This window comes from Micropterus dolomieu, linkage group LG11, assembly GCF_021292245.1.
Source record: "Micropterus dolomieu isolate WLL.071019.BEF.003 ecotype Adirondacks linkage group LG11, ASM2129224v1, whole genome shotgun sequence".
NCBI classification, from domain to species: Eukaryota; Metazoa; Chordata; class Actinopteri; order Centrarchiformes; family Centrarchidae; genus Micropterus; species Micropterus dolomieu.
In genome coordinates, this window is record NC_060160.1 from 15,364,650 (window position 1) to 15,391,114 (window position 26,465).

The following is a 26,465-nucleotide window of genomic DNA, read 5'->3' on the forward strand; positions in this document are numbered from 1 at the left end:
AACCGAAGGCGGCTGGCCTGGGGCCTACTGCTAGTCCCACTCGGCTAAACAGCACCCCCACAAAGCAAACACGGAGAGAAAGACAGAGAGATAGACATGCGAGCAAAGAGAAAAACAGGCAAACAAAGTAAAGCATTAAAGATTATTTAACAGAGTATGTGAATGCAGCTGGTAAAACAAGCGCACCACAGTGAAGAGAAAGACACATGCAGGCAAACTGAAACTACCGTTCCCCGAAGATTGGCGAGCATAGCCACAGCCCTGGTTTGGAGGTCAGCTGGGAATTTTGGATTGGCGTCGCCTGCGTGACGCCCACGCGCTCTGCCCGTTCTCCCTGGGATGCCAGCGCCACCTGCTTACATTGTGGATGGCAGCTTTGGTGCCCAGCAGGAGGGCTGCATGGACGGACTCACAGACAACATGTTTCGGCTAGTTTGTTTGGAAACCTGCGGCCGCCCAGCCAGAGAGAGGAAAACTTTGGGAGAGAGGGGTGAGAGAAACAGAAACACACAGAGAAGGATTTTTCAGGAGTTTGCCACATCTCGCTCGGTCTCACTGTCTGACTGGAGAGACTTGCGACAAACATCGACCTGAAATGATTGGCAAGTCAGCTATAGACTGATATAAAATCCAAGCGCTGAGATTTTTCTGTGGCTCATTTTATCAGGCATTGGGATGATGGTGGCATCTAGCCATTTTGATGGGCAGGTTTATCATAAAATCATACACAACCAGCAATATCTATCTCAAACCAACATTATCACACCATATGAAACCATCTGACTGTTATAGGAAAGCTGCTACTGCTTTGGCCAATATACACAGCAACAGTTCAAACCTGTGGGACTGAGAGAAAGAGGCGATTTCCCAAAGCCTCCCACTGAACGTGAACTCTTTCTCCACCATCAGCATACAGAGTCAGCACCCTGGCATGACTCACAACAAGTGATAGAACCCTAGAAGAAATAAACATGACATAATCATCGCCGGCATCACCGCCTGCACCCAGCTTTTCTGTTTTATCATCTACCTACTTCTACCGTCTGAGATGGGTGAGAAACAGGGGGGTTGCTAAAAACACACGCCCTATTTTTATGAGTTACTGGAAAACTATTTGAGGGCAGTAGTGTAGCATGTGTATTTTCCTGAGGTAAGGGTGAAGAAGGTGTGGGCAAGAGTAAGCGAGAGAAGAGAGTGACTGCACCGGAGGGGAAACCACCTGCGGAGGAGAGGAGAGCGCTGGGGCCAGAGGAGATGAAAGAGCGAGGTTTTGATAACTTCCTTCAAAGCCCCTCCAAAGTATCCCGGAAGACACACACAACCACACACTCGCTATGTCTAGAAGTAAGCATCCGGTGTCAGAGGAGTTTCTGAGAAGGCACTCTGAGGTACATTTGATTGTTTCTTTTTTTACTCCACTTCACTCTTCTCTACAACAGAACGAGATGTTTCTTTTGTTCTTGAAACAACACCCAGACAGGAAGCCAGGGCACGAGATAAAGATAAACTAGTTTCCTTCTTCAAAAAAAAAAGATGTCATTGTTTTAGTACTCCTATGCAATGTCACAGCAGCCCTCAGCAATATATATTTAGGACTCATGAAGGAGGATGGTGGTGATGTTGGGGAACTGACAAGCAATTTAAACACATGAAAATGCTTTTCATTTTGAGGCTTGACCTTCTCAGTCATTTACTTCATTTACCTCTTTCTCCTGCACAGTATCAGTAATGGTAATTAAAAGGGACTCTGGGCAGTTTTAATTAAGGCCTGAGTAAGAGTAGAGAAGAGAAGAAGTACTACAAAATGCCCTTCGTACTACAAACGTACCCTTGATATTTATGCACAGCCATGACGTGCCTAATCAATCATTAATATTTAACTGGTTATATCCTCCTCAAGCTCATGCATGCACACATCCACGGCAAGCAGTAAGGTCAAAACATTCTGTAGGCCTCAATTAAATATGGAAGATGATGCTTAAGAATCTCTATCGAGCTATCTCTCAAATTTAAATCCGCTTTATTTGTATGAATGCGTATGAGCCATTTAATGTATGAACATTAATAAATCTAATTATAAATTCATGATGATAAATGATTAAATGCACAATAAATAAATAATCAGTAACAGTAATAGGCCAATTGGCAATATAGGATACTGACATACCTGTCGCCATTCTGGGAGTAAAAGTCGCAAGAGACCGGCTTGCTTAGATTTTGAAAATCTATTTTCATAGGGGTAAATTGCTTATAGCTGTTTCTAAAGCATGCATTAAACAAATAATTTATTGTGCTTGAACACAGCACAAATTCAGCTACTGTCCATACAGCCAATGGGTCCCTGGAACTAGTCCCCAAAGTAGCGTTTCTGTATCAGCGTTGTCATCGCTGGTACGCAAGCATAAACACGCAAACCTGTACAAAGCGTATATAGAGAGCATATATTGACTTTGCATTACAGTTGCTGCTCTAGAAATAATATTTAGTTATATTTAAAATATTAAATTCTAATCCTATTATGACTTTTTTTTTTAATAATATATTTTTAAAGCACTTTTAGCAATGACAAAGCACCAATGAAAGTATTGATAAAGAACCAAACCGATAAGAACAATATCCATCACTAACACTACAATTTGTCAAAAAAAAAACAAAAAAACATTTTAATGGGAATTTTGACTTCCAACACAATCAACATCATCTGTAGCTGTCAAGAAACTGACAGAATATGACAGAAATCAGTATCGATGGTGGTGGTTCACTTTCGTCAAACACATATCTAGTCTAGTTAATGCAACGTTAATCCTGATTATTTGACGATTCATGCGTTTATTGTTGTTGTTGGACAGGAGAGGTGACAGCATGAGAGCAGCAGGCGGAGACTAAAGAATGTTTTTGGAAGCTGAATAAGCAGCATCATCAAGTCGGCCATCAAGAAAATCATCTAAGCATTTTTTGTCATTCTAAGTGACAGAAAGAGAATTTCATGTAGAATGTGTTTATTATTAAGAATCTGAATGTAATTTCCTGTGACCCACTCTAATTTCTTTCTCTCTCTTTCTCTCTCCTTCCCTATTAAATTCAAATTTGCTTTATTGTCATTACTATAATAATAATAGTATAGTAGCTAAATGCTGTACTGTACTTAATTGTAATATTTACAAGGTTTAAGGTTTTAGGTTTACAAGGTTTTTACAATGTACGAAGTATAATAATCTAGAATCTGAGACATTATTACATATTATACTAAAACAAATAGCTGCAAATAAATCATCAAAAAAATTAAAAAATGTGTACGCCTACGATAAGTTATAGTTTGATAAGTGAATGTAATGGTAATGTGAGAACATTCTCCCTCTCTTTCTCTCTCACTCATTTCTTGTTAACTTGCTGCCAATGGTGAATGTTTGTGGTTTAAAAAAAACAAACAAAAAACGTTGTGGTTTCTGTCTGTCATGAATCCAAGCTGTTGTCAACACTCTCTGGGTGCCGTTTTAACTTTCTAATATTCCCTCTCCGTCCCAAAGGCACAAAGTTGAATCATGAGAAATAAAGTAAGGGAGAGAAAACAGATAGCAAGAGTGGTCACACGACACGTCAGGAAGTTTTCCTCCAGTCAATCATAACCATCAGCCTACTCAGCTTCCTGCGCAGCAAATCTCATTTGCCGCCTCTGCTCCCTTGCTGGTGCGACTATAAAGGGGGATGTGGGGATAATGTGCATTATTACTTTTATCCAATGTAAGTGAGGCAGGCCAATAATTGCGCAATGTTGGAGTTTTATTGTTCCCAGCTGCTGCGATCATTACTAAACGTCAAGGAGATGCAACATTTCCTGTCAACTTAACGACAGTAATCACTTCCCTCTCCCTGTGCTCCCTCTCCCCTCACTCTGCTGAATACTCTGCCACCCAGCCCAGCCCTGCGAGGTTCGGAGATGAGGCATCTTCATCATCTTTATTGGATTCCTCCTCCAAACCAAATCATGGTAAACACACACTGCATCATTTTCCCATATTTTTTCATATAGACTGACTGCCTGACTGCAGCTGCTGGAATTACTGGCTAATAATAAACTTCTCCGTCCGTTCTCCGTCATGTTCCTGAGTGAGTTACTGAACCCGCTGCACTCCGGTGCTTACTTTCGATGCAAAACCAAAAAATCTGTCATGATCAATGTCGAGGAGCTTGCTAACAAGTTGCTTCTCTCTCTACCTCCCTCTCGCTCTTTCTTTCTGCCTCCTCTCCCTTTCCTTTTCCCCCCTCTGTCAGACAGGTGAATGCCCTGCAGACAACACACCAACAGGCTGACTTCACGTTCTGAAGGTGTTTCTGGGTTGGCGGAAGCTTCACAGGAATCACAGCTGAAGTGAGAGAGAGAGAGAGAGAGAAATAGATCTGAGGGAGACGGTGAGGTTGCGGTAAGTAGCACGTAAGGTTGCACACAGAACTGTTTTGATGAAAATTGCAAGTTTTTTTTTTACCAACAATTTCTTCATAGCGAGTTGCTGAGATAGTTTCCCTGTGGGTTTAAAAGATTTTTTTGTGTGTTTGGTGCAATAAAAAATGTATTTGTATTGTGTATTTTCAGCATTGTTAGCATTGATACCATCAACTGTTCAAACATGATGACTTTACAAGAAGTTATTATAGAAAACTAAAGTCTTTGTGGGTGTGTTTACATGCTTGGTCCCCAAAAGAATGCCATTTCAAAGCTATTCTGAAAGAAACGTCCTCTGAATTTTTCTTTTTATTATATTTTAACAGAAATATTATCAGAATCAGAAAAATCTGAAATACTTTATTGATCCCCAAGGGTAAATTATTTTGTTACAAATTGCTCACTTCCACATCAAAGTACTAGGAATAGAATAATAATAGAAAGTTGAAGTAGAAAATAATATGTATAGTATTTTACAGTATTAACAGAAATGTAATGATGAATAGTAGTAGTGAGTAAATAGTAGTAGTAATAATGAGTACTGGACAGAGAATATTGCACATTAAGTATTAAAACAAATAATATTGTAAGTATTGCACTACAAGGTCATGCAAAAGAAGCTGAATCTGACTACAATAAATGGGCTCGTCCCACCTCAGGCCCACTCATGCAGAAATCTAAACATCTCCACAGTATATCCACATGTTGTAGGTAAGCGTCTGGATATCTATCTATATCTACATGTGTGACTCCCACCTACTCTTGAAACTGCTGACAATCTGGTGTCATCTCTAATGCATCTGGGCTGCTGCGGATCTCAGCACAGTGCACTGCACCATACGCCAGGAACATCCGTCGGTGAGCCACTTACACAGATGTTGTCTCTGAAGGTTAACACTCACACGCTCACTCATCAAATGTAAACATCCTCACTCTTTCACTTATACAAATACACATCTTGTCTTTTTTTGTATTACGGTACAGGGGGCTATCTTCCTCACACAAACAAACATTCTTCTGCATTCCCCACCTCCCCCTCCGCTTGATTCGTGTGTTCATTCTAAACTTTGCCTGGCTTTTGATCTGAGCCGTGGATAGTACTCCTGCCTGCTGCCCTGCTCCCAACACCCACATATGGGGTATAAAGAGAATTATTCATTGTTTTCACCACACAACAAAAGTGTTTGAGCTCAAAGAGCAGCTGCCTTCACATAGTTAATTTAACATTGCTCAGGCTCCAAGCCACACTGATGATTGGAGGTGTCCTGTTCATTGCCATTCCATGACAGTGGTGTGCTTATTAAAAATAGATGGTGGCGAATATCAGCCAAAAGCTTGTGAATTCACCAATTAAATCAAGCATGGAAACAGAAGCCCAAAGAGTTTGCAATTGCACATAAAGAAATTTGCACTCCTCATCATGAAACATCTTGACTCTGAGGAACTTTTACGCAGCAGGAGGGTGTTGTTTCTTTTAATCTCTTTTACCTTTTTAGGCAAAAATTTATTATGCGGGTCAAATAGTTTACAGACGATTTTGTAGAAGGAAACCGATATTTAACTTTGTAGCTTAGGAGACTTACATTACATTTTTGGCAACAATTTTTTTCTTCAACAAATCGTTTGAATCCGTTCTCAAACTAAAATGCCTAATATTTGCTGGTTCCAGATTCTCAGATATGAGGGTTTGCTCATTTTCATCATCATCATCATCATCAATTAATTAAAAATCCTTTTTTTTTCAGTGATAGTTGGACCAAACAATCTGAATACGTCATTTTGGGCTGTGGAAAACTGTGATTGGTAGTGTTCACTATTTTGTGACATTTTATAGACAAAACAATTTATTGATTAATCAAGGAATTAATCAGTAGATTTATCGATTTGCAGCATTACAGTATGTAACTTTGATTTCTTGAGCCTGAATTGGCAAACTTTAATTAATTTCATCAAATTGGTAGCTAAACGTTTTTTTATTAGGTCAACATGGATTGATGTGAAATGTGTCTTTGTGTGTCACTGTAAATCACAGGGAAGCACCCAATTTACCAAAAATGGAGGACGAAGATTCCAACAAATAACTAACTATATAGATTTTAATGGGTTTAGGATTTCCTACAAGCAAATTCCTCTGGATGTCAATAATGGCTGACAAACTCTGCCCATCGGTATAACTATAACATAATTTCCTGGTTGTCTTAGAAATGACTGGGTATCTGCTACATGTACTGTCTCTTTGTTTCCACTATATTCAGCACCAAATTACATAGTCCTTTTCCAGGAAACTTCATTTTAAATTGTTAGTATATTACAGGACCCATATAGATATATAAATAGATGAAGAACTCTGCCTCTCTTTTCTGGGCTAAAGAGAACACAGAATAGTGCTAATTGAGAGAGGACAGGCAGTAGCTGGTCCTAGCGCTCATCGCTGCAGTTCACTGCTGTGGAGAGGAGAAGCAGCTGAAAGCTTGTGCCAGATCTCCTCATGCACCACTGATTGCAACTACTTGGCCTGATTTTGGCCTGGACTAGCCCTCAACTATTGTGTCCCAACTCACCGCCCAGTGCCCAGTGCCTGCTGCCACTAGCCTATTATTCTGTGCCCAGTGCCCAGTGCCCATCAGTGGGTTGACCTGGAGTCCCACAGGCTTTCACCCAGCGCAGAGGAAAGCTTTGTGCCAACAGTTAAAGATGTGCAGTGGTGTGCACCATCAGCTGCGAGAAGTGATCACCAACTTCACAATAACAAACAGTGATACACAGCACAGGGAGCCAGTGGTTATTGGCAATCTGGTTTCAAACAAAGACTGAAAAACTAAACTGGAGGGTTATATCCTAGATGGAAAATAGACTTCGCTCTTCATGAGGAGTCACAGGATTTGAAATGAAAAGTAATAATATAAGATAAGCTTGCAGTCATTTTCCCAAACTGTCAAAATAACGTAATACTTTTCAATAGATGTGATAATTGTGCATACTGTCAGGTGGAACAGCAACACAGCCGTGACTACAGTCCATCACAGAGAGCCAGTCAGTTGCTCAAGCTGTCAGAAAGTTTGCTGGTACACAATCCCAGCAAGGAAGAATCTTGTAACTTCACTTCTTATTCTGTTCCTGTGCCAAACTCCTTCCCGAGCCAAACTAGGAAATGAGACTCTCTCTGAACCTGGTAGACTGAACAGAATGTGAGAATTGACAGGTATGGCAGCGTCTGCCAAACTGTGATGCTTCCTGCCTCTGCCATCCCATCGCATTCAGGATCAATCTCCATGACTCACTGAGCTCATATCCACATGCCGTTTCCTATCAGCTGGGAAGTTAATGTACAGGTTAATTATCCAGGCAACTCTGTTTGGAGGAAACGTAGTCGGAGCCAAGTGCGGTTTGTTAGGCCAGCATTGTTGTTGTCATCCGTGATATTCTCAACTTACCACTCCTCTCAGCTCGTGATAAATCAGTCAATAAAGAAATGCCAGAAAGCAAGTATCATTTGCAAGGCTGGTGACTTGATGGCCTGGACAAATGAAGGCAGATGTTGTAAAATCACTCAGCTGGTGGTTATAAGTCCACAGTAAACAACAAATCAGTAGTCAAATACTGCTTGTGTAGAGAGTGTAATTTGTCATCTTCACCCTAAAAAAGCCACCAGCATTCAAAGACTCCTGAGAAATTACCATTTCATGATTCACAAATCAATTTTCACACACACTATGAGGCCGCCATTGTCTTCATCCATCTCAATCCTACGCGACATGCCACATAACCATCAAGCGCTGTAAGATCACCAAGCAAGGATACAGACACTTCCATCTTAATTTCTATTAAAACCAAGCGAGACCCTCTGGGTCTGAAAAGTGAAGCCAATGCGTAAGTGTGTTAAACCTGCATTATTTCTAATGGCCAGCAGGGAGCACCTCCATTGGTAGCAAAAAGAAGTCAGATTCCATTAGAAATAATGGCAAAATGATTTATTACCTCAGTAAACATTTTCCTGGTGAGTTAATGATCTCAATCGTTAGTTTCAACTCTTCTTCAATACAGCATGATGTTTATTTTGTAAATTATCATTCCATTTAAAGGAAAATAGACAAAAAAGCAGGGATTGCTTTAGGGCGGGAGCTTGTGATTGACAAGTTGCTACCATGGCGACCTGTCAATCAGACTAGAGGTGACTCGTATCCACTGCACAGTGTACATTTAACTAGCGCCATTGAAAAACTTTATTAGGAGTCGGCTGTACATTTTGTTTTAAGCCTATTTTTCGCTAAAATTAGCATCCCGGATAAAATCACAGTTACTGTGAATTACGAATGCACCTTGCTATCGAAGTTAGCTGGCGCCACCGTCTCTTCCAAATACAGTCACGTTCGGTGCCTAGTTACAAAAATTAAAAATGCCAAACTCCAGGCTTCAAAAACCAATGGGTGACATCATGGTGATTATATCCACTTCTTTTATACAGTCTTTGGTTAAAACCAACAGTTTCCTTTCTCTTCTTTGCTTTCTGTCTCTACTTTACTCCCTTTGACCTGCTCAACTCCACCATTCCTCTAGTGCTGGGCCTGATCTCAGCTCAGTGCTTCACAAAGCATTAGCCTGTAGATGAAAGGGGGTCTACAGCAGGATTAGGGAACTGTTGTACATGCCCCAGTGATTGAGGAATGCTCTCCTGCCCCACTCAAGGAAAGGCTCAAACACTTCCAGTCTGGAGCAAAAAAGACGGCATTCTCAGATCTGGACAGCAGCAAGAGGGTCTTACTGTAAGCCTCATGTGAAAATGTTCATGTACATATACTTTGGGGAATTCAGATACTGTATGCTACAGAGATTGACCATGAAAGAAAGAAGTGTTCAAAAGAAATCCATATAAAACAGCATTACCAAGTAAATTAATGTTAATTTTTTGTTAAACATTTTAGTGTTATTAAATAGAGCCTCCCAGGGACCTAAACTTCAGAGGGATGACCGCTGCACTCCCTGTAACACAAGACAAAGCAGTGTGTAACTGCCTTTCCTTCATCTCTGTGAAAGGACTTTGATGATGCCACATTGTCTACATCAACTGGCAGGTTGGTTGAATTCTTGTTACGGCTATCCTTATCTTAACTAAGATCTGTAAGAATGGGCGTAGCTCTGAGCATGGCCAAGCCTTAGTAGACAAACCCTCATTAAGATGCAGACACAGAAGTATGCTAATTTTACCCTACATCCTAGAGAAGTAAAAAGACAACAAAAAGGGGCTTCATTAAAAAGACCATGCATTATTCAGAGAGCAGCAGGCCAGAGGAACAGCTTAAGGCCAATTATCCACTGCTGGAATCTTCCCCTAACTTGCTGCTCTGTGCTCAATGTCGCTCTCTTCTTTTTTATATATCTATAGATAGATATAGATATCTATATCTATCTATACAGACATATCTATCTATCTCTCTATCTATCTATCTATCTATCGAGAAAGAGAGAGAGAGAGATCTACATGCAAAAAATGTAAAGTAGTGATTAAGCACAGTTAGACTGTAGCCTGAAGGCCTAATAGGTGACCTATTTCTAATAACAGAAACAACTCCTCATAGCAGTCTACTCAGGCCAGGATGTACACACAAACATACACACAAAGATAAAAGCTTTAGAGACCAGAGAAAGTGTAGCGCAATGATGTGGACACTTATACATACAATGCTTTTGTAGTAAATTCCCTTTTGTATTTACAGTTTTTTTCAATATCTAATCTGCATTTTTCAAAACTGAAGTCACATTGTCAAAACTCTTCACACAGTCAGCGGAAGAGAAATGCATGTGGACCAAACTATGAATCATTTTTCATTGCTTTCACACAAAATGCATTCAATGACCATTTTCTCCAAAATCCATGAACTCTTTTCTCATTACTACTTCACCACCTGCAAAACACTATATATCTGCAGCACATTTTTTCAAATGCTAACACAATGTGTACAAAACTGTTAAAAACACATTCAAAACAGAATGATTGCAAATGTCCTGCAATTTTGCAGTAACTGGACAGATAGATATATAGACAATCTTAGCAGAACATTTACGTAAATTTTATGTTTACGTCTATGTGTGTAGAGAAATGTGTGTAGTGTTTTGAATGTGGTTTTACTGTAAAACTGTAAGCTCAGTGTAAAGTAAGAAATGTGCTTGTATTTTAGCAGAATTGGTTCAAGGGGTAGTTACATGAATTACAGGTTGTGGTTACTGTGTCTCAGGTACCGGTTTTACAGTGACAACGGAGAAAAACTGTGTTGGAGCTTAAACTTTTTTTTTTCATAAGTAAATTACTGAATGCAGTTATATGGAAAAAATAAAGGATACTGAAGCAATTTTCTACAGTTATTCTTACAGTTTTTCTCAGTCGCTTTGGTACATTTCTAGAATCATCCTTAACATTTGCAAAACTATTTGTATTGGTAAACTATGGCTAAGGTTTGGATGACAATGATTGAAAATGCACAAGGTTGAACTTTTTCTGTATGGCATAGATCATTTTCAACAGTACAAAGTTATACTGTACATTGCAAAGGATTAGACAGGATTCACAGTTACGCTTTTACGTCTTTTCTCAAAAGACTGAGTAATTGCTTTTCGATATGATGTGCACAAGTGAGGTGAAGTGGAGGTTGAACAAGTATAATTTCTGATCTGAGAAATCTACCAAAGTGACTGAGAACAACTGTATTCTATAATGAAATACTGATTTATATGAAAAAATCGGTCACATTTTGAAGATAAAAGTTCATCAAATTACATAATGCTTCCTGTTGTTAGTGTTTTGTAGGTCAGGTTATGAGTGACAATGTATGCTTTCTGAGTGAGAATTGTTATCAGTGTTTTGGTTGAACGAGTTTATATTGAGACTTGTATAAAGTGTTTTGGTGGTTTGATTAACTGTTTGGCCAAGATGTATGCTGGTAATACAGACTGTGTGAAGAGTTTTGAAAAAGTGACTTCAGTGACTTCAGATTTGACCATTGCATCTTAGCAATTGAAAAAAACTGTATTGAAAGTTTATTTTACCAGGTAAGTCTTTATTGTTTAGAGAATAAGGTTAGTTAGAAACCTGGAGGCCTGGCCAAGATGGCAGCTTAAATACATACTGTAGATGTCCGTGCTGAAGAAAGAAACAGCTTGCAAACATTTCCTTGTTTTCCTATTTATGTGTATGCGGCAATGACAAACCCTTGCTAAGTTCCTTAAACTGGTTTTAGACAATCACTTGGATTATGATTGGTTATTGAACTCTGCTCAGCACTATGTTGTACTTCAACATCTGATAGGGTGTGAACTGGTTTTCTCTTATTATTACAAAGAAAAAATAACATATTTCTCTTTGGGGCTAGTATTTACATCACACAGCCTGCTACTTTAGGTTTTTTCTTTCATTTGCGAGGTGTACACTTGATCACTTGATCACTTGATCACACCTGATCGCCAAGATCAGAGGTCAACTTCCTAAGAGACCGGTAAGTGTGTGTATGTGTGTGGGTATGGTGTTTACATATGCAATAGACTTTCATGAACACTGGCAGCACTACCTCATGTAATTCTCAAATTCTCTGCATAAAGCTTTTTTAGGATATGGTTGAAAACAATTCACTGCGTCTGCAAACTTTGGGATGAGGGATGTGTCAGTGGGCAGGCTCAGATGGACAGGAAGTCGAAGAGAAACAGGAAGGAGGAGAGTCTGCGGCTTCTGGACGTCATTGCCAGAAAAAAATCACACAGCAGACGGAGGCTGCAGTCAGAGCACACAGCTGCTGGGACACAATTTATTAACACTGGAACATAGGGAACTGTATGTGTGTATGTGTGTGTGTGTGTGTGTGTGTGTGTGTGTGTGTGTGTGTGTGTGTGTGTGTGTGTGTGTGTGTGTGTGTTTGTGAGAGAGAGAGAAACAGAGAGAGAGGAAGTCATGCAGCAACAGCCTGTCCTTCTGTCAGTCATCCTGTCACAAGACTTGCACAGTGTGTCCCATTGTGGTTGTGTGGTTGTGTGCAGGCCTGTGTGTATGTGTGTGATGTGGGGGTTTATATGAATCTGGCTGTACTGTGGAGGTAATTCAACATGCACCAATTCGAAGCTGTTTTCCAACCGTCTCCTTCACTTTAGGCAGATTCTTCCAGTGTTTCCAGTTGCATTTAATTGTCCCAGCAAGACCATGTGTGTGTGTGTGTGTGTGTGTGTGTGTGTGTGTGTGTGTGTGTGTGTGTGTGTGTGTGTGTGTGTGTGTGTGTTTATATGTAGAGCCTGGGCCTGCTCCTGGGCCTGCTCAGTAATGAGAGAAGACAGTGCATCAGCAACAGAACCCCAGACCTGTCTGCTGAGTTGGAGACATATGGGGTGACCGAGCATCTGAACCCTGCTTGACACACACAGGCGCGCACACACAAACACACACACACACACACAGTGCATATGCATGCGTGCTAGCTTGTACGCGCACAAAAACACAGGCAAACACCCCAGGGACAGAAAGGGAAGGGCAGATGAGGACATCTATCTCACACTCAACAGAGGTTACACTACCCACCAGAGGCACAAACAAACCCACCCCCTTCTGCCTTTTTCTCCACGTATGTTTCCAATTTTCCAATGTTTTTATGCACATTTTGACTGAAATCTGGGGGGAAATGACATCTCTATCTCTCCAAAACTGAGGCTTGGCTGAGATCGAAATATTGTTAATGAGAATGTAATAAAAGGATATAGAAACAACTAAAACATTTTCAAACAAATAATTACACACAACAATGTGCATATTGGTCGTTCGACAAAGAAAATTCCACACTGAAGTTAAAATCAAACCTTGGATACAGGTGCAATTTTAACTATATCATTTTGTTACAGCTGTCTAGTGTTCATGGAAACACTCTTTCTTCTGCTGACCTTTTGGAAATTTGCTTTGAAAATGTGCAGTGTTTGAATGGAAACACACCTTCTGTCTCTCTCACACGCAGACACACACTAATGGGGCTGCGTACCAACCCAGCACAGTTGTCCTAATTGACTAGGCACGGGGGTCCAGAGCGTGAGCTTCTGCCAAATACATGTAGACTCAGAGGCATGTAAACGTCAGCAGTGTCCCCGCCACCACCCCCAGAAGGCTCAATACACACAAAAAGCCCAGGTACACCTGGCAGCATGGCTTTTATACACACGTGCAGATATTTTCCGTACTGAGGAAGACAATATTGTTCAGGTTGAAACAACTGATTTCACGTGAGTTTATGCATACATACTGTACATTCAAACACTCTATCTGAACACGTTACACAAAAAAAAGCCAGGTTAACTAAAATGCGCCCCCAACCCTCCAGGCAAGTAACTTCAATTAGTCCTCTGAGATCCCCAGCATCCTGGATTCACAGATAAAGCTGAGGGAGACAGAATTCCTGCTCCTATCCTCCCTTCCAGGCAATTTTCAGCCAAAATCTGGACTGACGATTAAGTGGGATTATGTGCTCTATAGCGAGGTTTTTGCAACAACCATGTCCTGTGCTCAAACCCTGTGAGAGGGTGTGAGCGTATGAGTGTGCATGTGTGCGTGAGAGAGAGAGAGAGAGAGAGAGAGAGAGAGAGAGAGAGAGACTCCAAGAGAAAGAGAGAGCAGAGGATAGCAAGCTTTTGTTCCAACTGAGCCCCTAATTAGCCAGGCTAATTGAGCTGTTAATTGATCTGTTGTCTTAATTAAACATCTCCTGACGCTTCTTTGCTCCTTGTAGTTGGGAATCTGAGGGATATGCATGTGCGTGTGTGTGTGTGTGTGTGTGTGTGTGTGTGTGTGTGTGCAGGAGCATGGAACACAGAGGTAGCTAGCCCAAACAGATGATGATAATCTGAGTGGGCTGATGACTCCATTAGACACTTTGGCTTGTTTTAGTTTGGCGCTAAAGCCGTCATTATAGATTTGTTTGGGGTTATCGTGGCAGTGAAATGCATTTAAAATGGACTCTGATTACATTAATCTATGCATGATGTACCCTGATAAAGCTCCCGCTTTCAACCAAATCTGTTGACTGACAGACGAGGACTTTAATCACTTAACTCTACCAAAATCTGATCCTTCAGTTCGGAAAAGAGACCCATCGGTTCCTTTGCACTGAATTTTTAACTCACCTTTATCATTTCCATCTGGATGCAAGTAAGACAGAGCAGAGCGAAATTTCCCTACATTAAAATCCTGCAGTGACAGAATTAAAATGTCACACTATCTTGATAAAGAAACCAAGCTGAAGAAGCGCAGTGGAAGAGATGTGTTCAGTGAACCACTGTCAGTTTCATTTAATTTCTTTCAAGCTCTAATTGCTCCTGAAATCAAGGAAGGTTTATGTTAAACTGCAGTAAAAAAAAAGAAGTTGCAAGCGTTTTCTGACACACTTCTTCCAACTAACATGGACACTATCTGATCAATTTACATTAATCTATTTGGGAGAAAACAAAAGTTAACTTTCATTGATACTAAATATTATCTATAGTGTTTTATGTAAAGGACCCAATGCATGCAATAACAGCTAATGATGCTCTAATAGAGTTAAGTAAATCTCCCACTTTTTTGATATCTCAGGCTGTAAGCAGCTTTTAATACAATCATTGTGATCACTGAATTTCATTCATCACTGCTTCCTCTCATTCTTTCCACTTAATGTTTTCTGTGTCCACCTCTGGGGAGAACAGGAGTTGGAGAGCTGTCAGGTGGTCATTTGCCCTCACAGTAGACACACACACACACGGTTGTGCTAATACCTGGAACATACTGTGTGTGCTGTATATGTTTGTGTAGACGTGTCTCCACGTGTGTCTGTATTCCCGCGTCCAGGGGGAGGATGCAAAGCGGAGACGCTAACTTTATCATCTGCTTGGAGGGGCGGTGGCAGATGGCGCTTCGGGGTGCTTGCGACACCGGTGTTTCCGAGCCGCCTGGGGAGCACATGAAAGGCACGCTTTGTCGCCAGTGCAGCGACAGCGGGTGTCAACAAGGATGTGATGAAGTAAGACCAGTGGCATGAGAAAGGGGGAAGGAGGAAGAGAGGAGGAGGAGGAGATGGGCATCGTGAAATATATGCTCCGAGAATGATTAATTGAGTATGGTAATGGTTAACCCGCATGGAGTGATTTTGTCTTCCTGGGAATGTCGCACTGATTAACTGAAGGGCTTGACTGAGCTGACCCTTGTGCTCAGTGGGAGGATGGCAAATTTGGGTGGAGTGTAAAACACAACCAATCTCTCATTCATTTATGTTGAGAAACACTTTTGATTCTGCATGTCTCTAAGACCTGCCAAGTGGTTACACTGGTGATATATATTGAGACCTTACTATACAAAAACAAAAAAACAGTATGATCGCTTTGCAGCAGAGATTCTCACTTCCGCTACTTTGTAAAAGACAAATATAAAATCTTGAATATTTGCAGGAACCACCAGTCATTTACTTGTGAGAGGAACATTTTCTGTTTTAATCAATGTGCTTTTGCCTGGGCTTTCAGTAATCAAACAAGCCAAGCACACCATGGCAGATGTCACGTCCATACTCTGTGGACTATTAAAGAGGTTACCATGGCAGCACAGGGTGGTCAGACACTGACAAATCTATTATAGCTGTAACCACTGTATGCCATGTTGAGAACGCTTTATGAATTTAGATGTGTGAACCATGTGTGATGAATAAAAAGCAGAAACCCATCAAAAGATTCATCAGATTCTAGTCTATGTAGACTATTTCTATGGATTCTGAGACCACAAAAGACCACTTATTTTTAAGTATTATGTGATGGTTTTTCCTGGATCTCTAAATCATAGCATGTAAACACACATTTACACCCTCATGTGAGGGCCACAAGGAATCCTCCCTCCACTGAGGCTGCAGTGGTCGTTGGACCACCGGCTCCCCAGAGATCTATCTTTTAACTCCTCGCTAACCTCTAACATTATGTTTATGAGCTGGACTGGATTACAGACTCCAAAGAAACTCCATGTCAACTCAGATGTCGGTGCTCAAGACAGGCTTAGATAGGTAAATGCACGGAAGTTGTCCCAGCGCTACAATGCTCCACTGACAATGTTTCAGTCTTAATTGAATCTTTGTCAGATGTATGATTTAGAACTTCCCTCTGAGTTGTGCCCTAAGTTATCAGAGAGCAAATAGGATCTACCGTCAGGGAGGGAAGTGCAATCCATCAATTTCCACATCAGCACAGAGGAAGACTCTGTGGCAGCCTGCTAGTGCAATGTTGCATGCAGAACTGTTATGTTTTATTGACAGTGACGCTTACACTGCACTGTTTATGATAGATATGACCACAACTGTAACTCTTTGCCTTCTGGTTTTAAAGATAGGTGTTAAAGATAGCAAAATGTCAGTATTATTTCAGGTTATGGACAGTTACTGCTATAGCCAATAATTCACTCTGCTACACTGTGTGAAAAACAGCAACAGGCCAAGTGTTATAGCTTGATATCAGCTGTCCTCTCGTGTTAGGGCAGGAAGGTTCATGCTCCGGCATTCTTTACACTTAATGTAAACAGATTAGCTTGGCAAAGGATTCAAGTGGACTCTTCTGGAACACATTATGTATGTCAAAATAAGGCTCACTAAAAGGTTTTCCAGGTTTTTTTTTGCTGATGGCTCATGTGCGATAGTGTGGATGTGCCTGCAGGATTCGGAAAAGAGAAAACGAAGATTGGATTAGAAGGAGGCAAGGGCGGCGTTAATGGAACCCTGATTGATCAATACATTAAGGTGTGAGGTCAATGGAAGTTCAGGCTCACTCACAAGTATCTGGGGTGTCACTCATGGCAAAGGAGGATAACATGAGTCAGTGAGACAGATCAGATTTAGGGTAAAACGTGATGATGTGTGTCTTGTAGGTGTATATTTGAGCGTTTAGTCTGCTATAAGTTTGTGTCCAGTGCCAGTCCATTAATAAAGGAGTTGGTCCATACAAGACCACATGGCCGGCTGTAACCGGTGAGTGGGTGGGAGTAGGCGGAGTAAACAGGAAGTCATTATTCCACTTCCTGCAGCTGCTTTACACCTACTGACCACATGGTCCGACTGGAAGAAATTCAGTAATAAACTCAATATTAACAGGTGTTCTTCTCCACAAGCACAAACACATGCACATGTTTTTTTAACACATGCCTCATTTAGGGTGTTTTTGAGGGAACTATTTTTGAGTTTGCAAAAAAGAGGAAATATCCAAAATTACATCCGTTGCTCAGATGAGCCACTGAGCTAAGAATGGGAAAGTCCATTAGTCTCCAGAACAGAAGGACACAAGTCCAAAATGAGTGTGCATATGTGGGTGGAGTGCATGTGTTTGTGTGTGCGCGAGCATGTGTGTATGTATATGCGTTCATGGCGGTCTGCCTCTATGCGTCTGCTTGTGATTGAGTCAGGGTGCATTTCTGTTTGAGGGAAACTTTGACAGCCTGGCGTCTTTGTTCTAAAGTTCAGACAGGGAAGCAGATGGCTCTTCTCAGTGTGACTTAGCAAGCTAGCTAGCTGTGGAGTGCAACTTCACCGCCTCTGGTGGTACCACTGATATTGCTGTATACAAGGCAACAACCAAGCTATAAACTGAGCCTGAGTCAGCCACGGCCAGCCAGCCATTTATTCAAACTGAACACTATGTCACTAAAAGAAGGTACTATAAAGGCCCCAATAATGTGGAGAAGTGGTAAAATTAAAGCAATCGGGGACAACTACTTATTCACACATACACCAGACCTCTATTATACATCAGGGTCACTGGAAACAGTTACTCTATCACAGGAACATATTGTTATGTTACAGACTTTATTAACTGCGAAACATTTCTAGTGCCAGATTTATTGGGCCACATTTATTGGCTTGTTCCTAACTATAAACATACTGCTTCACCGACATAATCAATAGCAAATTTAACCAACCACTTCACCAGAAATGTATCCTGGTCGTAAAAGCTCTCTATTTAAAACAAAGCTTACTTGAGGTTGTTCCCTTTTGATACTACTGTAAGCCACATGACTCTGATAAACTGATTCACCCCCCAACCCACAGAGACATTGTTTCCAAATAAAAGACTCCCACAGAAGTCCAAACCTCAAATTCCTATCCTTATTTGCAAAACCCCAAACTTTATCTACAGTGGCAATATTCTCCCTCTTCTATGCTCTCTCTTTCTTTCTCCCCCTTCACAAGACGTTTGGTCTTTAATGTATTTCAGAGAACATCTGCTAACTATCACTGAACCTCGTGGGATTTCCATTTAGCCCAGTTAATTACTCTATCAAGCCAGGTTCATTATCATATTCCTCCTCTTAAAAAATGCACCCGACACTGTGCCACTGTGTGTGTGTGTGTGTGTGTGTGTGTGTGTGTGTTGGGGGGAGGTGTATAGGTGTAGGTGTTAGGGTAAGTGTGTACCCAGGCAAGTGTATGTGCATGGCTCTGTCTTAAACACATTCCTAATTGCAAGTGGTTCAGCCATAATACTCGTGTTAATGAACCAGAGCCGTCTATAGGAGCCGGCTCTAGAAGTCAAGTAGGGAATCTGTTAGTTTGCTTCTCTGGGGAGGACAGTGAGCAGGTATTAATCTTGATGAACAACAGCCCTGTGACTTCTGCTTGTCTGTGTCATTCCCTACAGAGGTTAGTCCAGGTGACTGATGGTGCAGCCTCTATGTCTCATAGGAGTAGTATGTGAACGGCTTCATTTAACAATGAGACACCCACTGTTTAAAACATTTGACACTAGCTCTTAAAAATTGTTGTTGGCTTGATGGTTAAATTAATTCATTTTTTAAGTGATTAATGTGCCAACAGGGAGCCCATGCCAGCTTGCAAGATACACCACGGACAGGCTATGAGTCCATCGCAGCACTACTGACCACTCTTACCTTAAAATATTATTCACGTTCCCTGCAAAATCTCTCCGCCCAAATAAAAAGTGTGTTTCAAAAATCAGCGGGGTGTGTAGTAGTAACGAATGAGGAGACATTTTTCACCCAGAAGGTCAAATTCCTCCTTCAGAGATCAATAGGCAATCACAAACAACAAAAAAAGAATAATACATCAAGGAAACTCTGTCTTTCCAAATATGTATGCTATTTAAAAAAAAATTTATAATGACTTTACTGTCGTATCATTTATAAAGTGCTTCCAAGTGAGTGACTATTGTTTTGTTTCCAGAGGTCACAGGATTTAAAGCATCGCCAGCTGTTCTGCTAAACAACCATCAAAAGAAAAACAATCACAGATCCATCTTCTATAATGTATGAGCTGGAAGCTTTGCAGGATCAGTAGAGCCATCTAAAAGTAAAAGGTTCAAAAACAAGCTTTGACCCCCAAGGCTTTACAAATACTGAGAATCAGTTGACTTGACCTTAAATGCCTCAATACACCAAAATATGTACCAAAAAGAGAAAAGGCTCTAAAAATGTTTCTAGTGTTTGCGTGTCAATACCAAAGTCATCAGTTAAGTAATAATAACTTCTAATATTGATGAGGTGGCTCATTTTACAGCCAAAATGGGCTATTTAATAGGAACAGGTTCATATGATGATCCTTTTTTATATTACTTTTTGTAAGGCTTTTGTTAAAGTTTGGGTGCTGTACCATCTCTGCTGTAACACCATCTAAGTAAAATCTGTACTCGTATGCAATTTTTACCTAAAGTAATTGGTTTGAAATAGACTTTTTCAAATTGATTTCCATTATACGGGAGTTCTGTGAATGTCCTGCATTGGTATTACCCTGTAAACACTTTTCACTTCATCAGCTGTAGCACGAATCAATCCCCTCTCCAATAATTGCCTTTCCATTTTGATTGTGAAATCAGCACCCACACTGAGAAGCTTTCCAGTACATACAGATTGGCTTCCTGTATATATACGAGGGTATATACGGCTGTGGGTGTTCACTGAGTGCAGAGCAGTGAAATCTACCCTTTGATGAGATTAGCTGAGTGGTGTACTTGAAATAACCTTTCATGCGCTGCCATTATTGTATTAATCTATTCTAAAACAATTTGGTTGAATTAATTAGGCCCTACATATTTCAGCAATGCTCACAGGCTGCCTGGAAACAGATGGCTCTGAGGGCGAGCCTCTCTCCAACGGATGTGTACGGCTGACGAGTAAAAGGGAGAGAGATGATAAATGGGAGGAAAAGGGAAGACGGGGGGGCGAAAGGAAGGAAGAAAGAAAGTAAAGAAAGATACGTCGTCGACACCTACATGGACAGCGTCACGCTAGAGAGTATGAGTCAAAGATTGAGCAATGACAGAATGAAACAGAGGATGGAGAAAGTTGCTCGGAGTGTCGGGTCCTAATGCCTATCAGTTGACGGGGAGATCGGTAGCTTAACAACAGTTGGGCGAAGAAAGCTATTATCTCAATCCTACAGTGTTCGGGATGGGTTCAACCTTGAACAGCTTGTAGATGATGAGCCTATCCATATGGTGTTTAAAACGCTCAGCGTTTCCTAAGCCATTAACCTTCAGGATACCTTGCACTTGTCCCCCACTTTGACTGACAGCTCTGTGTAGATTTTATAAAACATCCCCACTATTAAGTACAATTTCAGGCAAAATTATATCCCAACCACATATATCAGTGGTTGCAAAACTTTTTGGATTGTGACCTCTTAAAATAAAGTAATGCCTTAAAGTCAAAGTATGCAGAATTTCATACAAAAAAGTAAAAAGTTGTTATGCTGTTTTAACTTCATATCACTTTTTTATCAGGTGAGCCCACAGATTTATCTCGACCACAGGATGGAAAGCCAAGCATAAACAATTTCTTACTGGTAGTTGTGATGTTAAAGTTGGCCAAATTTCAAAATCACATTTTGTGCGGTTAAGATGTGCGAAGATCCTTGTTGACTCACAGGCTGAGTTTCACTTTCAAAGGGACCCGCAATAGTGCAAAGTGGTGAGGACAGTCAAGACGTTTTACAGACTGTGGCGTGTAGATTTAAGAGCAGAGGAGCTTGAGTGCTGAAGTGCTGAGGCATTTACAAGCCGCTGCCACATCATGAAGGACAAGTTAATGGGTAGCAGAGAGGAGGTGGATTATAATGCACTCTGTGGCACAGGTCCAGGCGGGTGACTTTTGACTGTTTAACAGGAATCTCAACCTTGCCGATGAGGACGCCCACAGAAAAGGGAGGACAACAAAGGAGAGAAACTGACAGCAAAGAGGGAGGAAGTAATGAAGAGGTAGAGAGACAGTAAGAAAGATGATACAGAGGTTGTGGGGTTAGTTAATGTTGCCACAGAGTGCTTAGCTCAATCCAAGTCCACCTCAGCTCTTGTTTCAAAGCTTGGGTAATGGACATCAAACCTCTGGCACCGTCTCCGAAGCCAGGGAAATTAAAGTTTTCCAAACTCCTGACTTGGCAGGAGCTGCGGCAAATGATTCCTTTCACCTGAAAGGGAGGGAGGGAGGGTGACGTTGCAGTGAAAGTAACGTCACTGGCGGAGCTCTCTCAAGCCATTTCAGAAGCAGCTTGAACTGGAATCACAACACAGGAAACAAACCACGGAGGGTGTGACTTGCCAGCATCAAATCTATTGTATGTCACATTTCTATGACTCAAGCTGATAAACTACAAATTACTATCTCACATTACCCTAACTGCCCTCTCTTTCTCTGGCAGTATGGCAGGCTATGTCTCGTGCCAGTGTCTCCCCTCTGTCGGCATCACTATCGTTTAAACTAACACAGACGACCCGCTGCCCAAAACGAGTCAGGCAGAGTGATCCCTTGTGCCTGCTTTTATTACCTTGTTGACACCAGCTGCTAGTTTTAAGCACTTTTAAATGCTGAGTCTGAGTGGTGGCTCAAATCACAGAATTAATGCCGTTATTCCTGCCCAGCTTTCTTTTTGGCAGTGCTTTTAAGCCCCAGACTTAACAACAAGCCTGGGTTTTATGCATTCAGACAGCTGGTGGGAATAAGGCAGTTGCCAGTGGTATAAAACAGTGTGAGTGTGTATGTGTGTGTGTGTTTATAAATGTGGTCGGTGTGTGCCTTCGCGTGTGGGAGGGCATCTGAATATTAAAAACTGTCTTTTAAAAGTTGCTTGTCCGTGGTCCAAATATTAAAATTGCACATTTGTCACATTGGTCAGTCTTTGTAAACAAGGATTTATCTCTCATGCTCAGTATTTGGCATTAATAAAGGTGATTAAAATGCGGTGGAAATGTGACATACTGGAAACCAAATGTTGCAGATTCCTCCTTCCTCCTCACCAGTTTGACACTTAACTTCCACTCTCTCCACACTGGCACGCTTCATTACTACTACGCCTGTGTGAAGTCACTCGCCACTTCTTGCACACCACCTCCACCACCACACAACCACACTCATGAAAGTGTGCATTCCCGTGTGCCCTCCCCCTCCCCTGCACACACACTTTCCCTCACTTCACACACACAAACTAAGCAATGCTATCTAGCAGCTGTACCTCTCCTTATGTGCAGAGAGTGTTGATCCCAGTTCTTCTCTCGCACACAGTGAACATATGTCAGTCAGAAACAAGGCAGACTCTGTATTCCTTCTTCTGAATAAAAAGTTTGCATCTCTTTTTGGATAGCGCCGTCTGAATTCTCCTCTGCCCCATGTAGAAAGACCCTACCTGATCAGTAGAGGTGACCTTGGTGTGACTGTGTGGATGCGTGTATTCAAATGTGTAAGCATGCATGTGCATGTGATTACAAAGGGAGGATCTGAAATGCCTTAGGTAAAACAAATACAGACTCTGATAGATGCCAGCAACACCTGTCTGATTTACATTTCCTAATTGCAAATGAATTACCAAAGAAACATCGCACCAGCACAGACAGGCAAAACGACACAGAGACGAGTTCTACCTGAAGGGGAAAGTGTTTTTCGCAGAAATATTTACAGGAGGCTTAGAAAACGTCCACATAAGCCAGCAGTCCACTGAAGTCTGTTTGAATGTATGTAGGAATGCAAATGTATGTGTACATACATTAGCAATTGTGGCGTTTACACACAAGCTTTGACTCTGCAATGTGAGACAGCAAAAATAAGTCTGTGTACAATCTTTTGTGTACAACACAGAGCCCCTTTTACCATTTCATAGGCAACTTGCACTGCAAAGTTTTCCTGAGACTCATGATAGTCATGTCCCTCGCCTACAGTCTGCTCTTTGCTGTATTTTAAACATGTATACATCTACTCATTGTCTTCATTTTATAATTCATTAAATGTAGAATTAAGATAACAAACCTAGGCCTGTAATATGACTGAGGGGTGCACGATATGGCCAAAACTGTTGTGTAATGTCATATCATTCGATATCGATAATTATCACAATCAATGCAAAATCATAATTTCTGTCAAGTTTATAGGCAGATTTTTGCTCTTGAGTGAATGTTGAACTATTCTTTATGGTCAGAACATGACAAAAACTTTATGCCAAACAGTGCATCACAAATCTGAGGTAGAATATTCAAAACAGTTAAGACTCCTCAACAAAACAAAATAAATAATTGTTTGGGATTCAAATAAATTAAATTAAACATTTTTTGAACATTTTATTATATTGTTATTGAGGAATTAGGATAATTATCATTATTGTTTTATTGTCCAGCCCTAATATGATTATAATATAATGTTCCTTAAAGCTGGGGAATGGCAACATTGGAGAACTAGCAAGAGACAGCTAGATTTTGCAATCTACCTTCAAGTCTCTCTCCAAAGCCACTCCCCCAAAATGCATTTACAAACGCAGTGAGTGCACGGGCAGAGTGCGTGTAGTTAGGCAGGTAGGTACATAGGCAGGTAGGCAGGTAGCCACAGATACTGGATTTTTTTCATTTTTGTGTCAGACCAATTGATTTATTGATGGGTGGGGTGTAAAGACAATTTCAATTTCAAGTATAACAAAAATGCCTCTGAAATAAATTGCCTACCCCATCTTTAACAATCAAACAATCATGACCAAGGATGCAACTAACAATTATTTTCATTCTTGTCATCAAATTGTCCTTTTGTGTCCAATCAACAAGTCTTAAATCCAAATACATTCGGTTTACTATTACAAGGTTTATCATTTATTTATAGGGGACACTGAATGTACATTGAAACATAAATGACAGCTAAACACCTAAAATTAAAAAGAAATAAAAGTGCTAAACAAAGGTGTGAATTCATGTTGTGTAGCTACTGTATGGCTATAAATTCTTTATTCATCATGTTTCAAACTCAAACGAACCACTTTCCCACTCTCAGCTGCCATCTGAGGTGAGAAATGATCCTGAGGGTCCAAAACAGGTCCAACAGGTTCAGGCTGAAAGCCAAACAACCTGAAGGCCCCCCTGCCCTAACTTCAGGACAACAACAGCAATCAACACCTGTCCTGATGATGTCATGCTCTCAAAGGTATCCCATCCTTGCCTGAAGCCATATTCAGTTCTTAACCTCCCTCTTCTTCACCTCTCCCTGCCCTCTCTGAAACTATACACTTCCTGTTCCCATTATTCACCACTAGTGAGCATTGCTGATCTCAAATACACCTCAAAATTAACGTAACATCCCATTTAACTTAAAACTGAGTTGAGTTGTTAAAGATAGAGCAGGAAATGACAAAACACTGATAAAACATCAACGAGAGTAAAGAGAGGAAGGTCAAAAGGCTCAGGTGACACCGGTGGATGTGGATATTTGTTGTGCATGCACAAGCATGTACAGTAACTACGTGTCCACTAAGGTGTGTCTTTGTGTGAGTGTGTGTGTAAAGACAAACAGAGGGATGAAAGTAGAATAGAATAGAAACACATGTTTGCTCCTTTTATCTAAACTTTTCTTGTTTCTGAGATTAGAGGTGTGTTGCGGTAGCAAGCCGGTCGTCTTTGATTTGGGAGCATGGCGCTATCACCGCCAAGCACAATGACACCACACACACACACACACACAACCCAAGCAGCGGGAAACAAGAGAGGAGCAGCTGTGAGTTGCACTCATCAGTTCAGATTGAGGGAGACACAGGCAGGCTGGTAAACAGACACAGATGTACGGAGCTGAGCAGAACAGAGAGTGGGAGAAAGAGGAAGGTCACCCTTTCACAATGGGAAGGTAGCGGCAAAGTCAACAACACTTGCTGCATGACTAAAGCTACTGTAAAAAATCAAAAAACAGGCTGGTCAAAGTGGCAAATGTCTATTATTTTGCCATTGTCGAGTGAAAGCTTGCGCTATTATTTTGGTGAAAATATGATTTTTAAGTGAATAGGGACTAACTAACGTTCGATTTGTGCTTTTTCATCTGACTTACACAACATTTCCGCAACAATGGCCACAGCTTGAACCACTGGGATGCTTCCACATGTCAAATTGTTATCATCCCTTCTCATGTGACACACACACACACACACACACACACACACACACACACACCTTTGTCAGCTGTTGCCTCCCCTGAGGGTAACACCCCACCTGGGAGCTCAATCCTGTCAATGCTCACTATCTCAGTTTCCCTTTCAGTCTAGTATGTTCTCTCTCTTGTTACACCCATTGCCAGAGTCCCCCCCCATTCCCCCACCGCCGCCCCTCCGGGGTCAGTACTAACTGCAGTCACAGCTTTAGATACTTGAGAAGGGAGCAGCACAGTGGCGTGATGAGGGATCATTCTCTAACATGATGAGAGTGAGAATGAGAATATGTACTTACAGGGATTAAGAGAAGAGGGGGAAACAAAATGACACCTATCTCTCATCACCCATATTTTGTCGCAGAACGGATGGCTTAAGTCTATGTTGACGCCTATAGAGAATGAAGAGTACATGTTAGAAATATTGTGAACTTTACTTACCCCAAAAGTGTATTTATATATTTTTTAAATTAATCTTTCATATGTACCTTCACTGCGTGACAGACCAGGGGTCGCTGCCCTGCAGGATTGTTGGTTGAGGAGCTGGTCAGTCCAGGTTTGACAGGCTCTTCTGTATCAGAATAAAGCACAGTATGTCAGTGGATTATTATGCGTTTCAAC

At 41.1% G+C, this 26,465-nt stretch overlaps 1 long non-coding RNA gene across 1 annotated transcript; it reads right to left on the reverse strand.

The window, feature by feature from the left end:
- Positions 1-838: 838 nt before the first annotated feature.
- LOC123978475 lies at positions 839-26,465 on the reverse strand. Its single transcript, XR_006826971.1, has 3 exons — positions 26,333-26,465; positions 26,144-26,236; positions 839-956 (listed from the first exon to the last, which is right to left on the reverse strand). It is a non-coding gene; the product is annotated as an uncharacterized LOC123978475 (long non-coding RNA).